The 2,367-nt window shown below is 34.1% G+C and overlaps 1 non-coding gene across 1 annotated transcript; it reads left to right on the top strand.

Annotated features, from left to right (window-relative positions):
* On the top strand, positions 1-107 carry LOC129307572 (small nucleolar RNA R71). Its single transcript, XR_008592459.1, has one exon. It is a non-coding gene; the product is annotated as a small nucleolar RNA R71 (small nucleolar RNA).
* The last annotated feature ends 2,260 nt before the right edge of the window (positions 108-2,367 follow it).

Below are 2,367 nucleotides of genomic sequence, written 5' to 3' on the forward strand. Positions count from 1 at the left end.
ATTTGATGGTGTGGGCATTTAGCCAAAAGGCCTTGGAATCTAGTCCAATACTCATAGAGACTCTCATCCTCTCCTTGTTGGACCCCATAGATTTGCTTCCTCAAATTGGTGACCTTGGAATTTGGAAAGAATTTATCTAAGAAGATCTTCTTAGCTCGGCCCATGTGCTACTTTCACATAAGAAGGGTAGTTGAAATACTACTCCTTTGCTAAACCTTCAAGAGAAAATACAAAAGCCTTAGCTTGAACATCATCAACATTTACATGCATAGGCTTCATAGTATCACAAACCAATAGGAGAGTATGCAAAAACCTATGGCAATCCTCTCCTGGTAACCCATGAAATTTAGGCAATGCATTAATCAAAGAGGATTTAATTTCAAATTGAACATTAGTAGGAGGAACATATAAGCCATAAGGATTATCATGCCAATTAGGTTGAGTTAATTGCCTAATGCTCCTCTCCTCTCTAGGGTTATGCAAGCCTTCAAATTCATTATTAACATGGCCATCATTATGCAAATTCTCATTCCCATTCCCATGGCCCTCATTATGCACATGCTCATGTCCTAAGATACCTTCCATTGTTGAATTACAAACCAAATGAGAATCAAGAATAGGTTGTGATCTTCTCAATCTAGAAATAGTCCTTTCAATTTCTGGATCTAATTCAACAAAAGAGGTATGTTTTCTTCGGGTCATGCACTAATCAAGCTCAAGAAAATTAAGAACAAAGAACAAGCTAAACTAAAATGCAAATCAACACGAAACAATTCAAAACACACAAAAGCAAGAGAAATAATTTTTTTTCTTTTTTTTAATATACTCAATAGTAACAAAATGAGAAAAAAAATAACACCAAACAAGTAGAAAGAGAGTTAGAAATGCTCAATCAAGAAGCTTTGGCAATTCTGGAATTCGCACAGTAGGCTCTCTGGAGACAGTGAACTTGTGAATTTTCTAACAGCAAATCCACATAATAAATTCCCCTGAAAATTTTATGAGAAACACAAGAGATATACAGGAAAATTATAAAAAACTTTCAAATTAAAAATCCTTCCCAATCGTTCCCAGAATTTTTCACAAGTTGGTCCTCGGGTCTGGAGAAACAGGATTTCGTCCAGAAGACCTTCAGAGCTTCTAACAAACTTTCAAATAGGAAAATGGAAAAATTGAAGAAAATCCTAAACACAAGAAACAAATACAATATAGTGATAATAAAAATGAAACTGGAATAAATCAATTTGAACGCACAAAGAGGAAGATATGCTAACTCAAAGTTGAAACAGGGTTTTGGGAATCCTCTGTAATGGCTCCCTGGACCTTGTTAGATTGTAAAATTCCCACAGGACACTTCCCACGTCCAAAATTGACCAAACCAATTTTAAAGTGAAGCTAAGATATAGAGCTTTCAATGAAATAAATTTCAAGTTCAAATTCCCTCAGACTCATTCCCAGTTAATTTTTCAATTTTAGACAGAGACACTAGAAACAGAGTATTTTCAGCTCTACACCAAACTAACGAAAATTGCACTAATTTTTTTTTCTTTTTCAAAACAAAATAAAAACACTCAAAACACACAAAAAACACTAAACAAGACACAAAAATAAATTTTTATAATTTTTCAAAAAATTTTCCAGGAACACTAAAAATGTAAATTAAGTACTAAACAACCTTAGAATTAAACTTAAACCAATTCCCCGGCAACGGCGCCAAAATTTTGATATGAAATTAGTCGTTTATCCTCAAAATTACACTAAAGCTAACCCTAATGCAATATAGGGCCAACCCTAGGTCATCTCCCAAGGAATGGTTTTAAGTCTAATTGAAAGTTATCTAGTGAAATAAATCAACCAAAGTTTGTAGGAATTTAGTTACCTAGCTAATTATCTAAACTAATTACCTAATGTGCAAGTAATTAAAATGCTAGTGAAAGTGAGTGAAATGAACTTCGCTTTTTATAATAATGGAACCCTAGAGATTAGTTGATTTTGGACTCATTATCTTCTCATGATTAGGCTAAGTTTAGCTTCCCTTTCCTCTTGACTAAAGCTGTCATGACTTAAGAAAATTATCCTAAGCCAATTAACCTAATTAGCTAACCTCCCTAGGTCTTAGATTAAAGTCCCTAGTTCAATTAACCAATTGGTGAAGACATTAGCCAAGTGATTCACTCAAAATCCTCTCTCAACAGCCATGGTCAAACACATAAATTGAGCAACCACAAGATTATGTCAAGCTACTCAACAACACAAGCATTAACACCACAAGATTATGCAATATTAACACAAGAAATTCACTAATTGAAAAACACAAGATTATGTGCCAAGCAAAGAGTGGCAAAATTCAGTCATGGCTGTCCAAGG

This window comes from Prosopis cineraria, unplaced genomic scaffold (assembly GCF_029017545.1).
Source record: "Prosopis cineraria cultivar Desert tree isolate PC_DT_omini unplaced genomic scaffold, ASM2901754v1 PC3, whole genome shotgun sequence".
In the NCBI taxonomy this organism is placed as follows: domain Eukaryota; kingdom Viridiplantae; phylum Streptophyta; class Magnoliopsida; order Fabales; family Fabaceae; genus Prosopis; species Prosopis cineraria.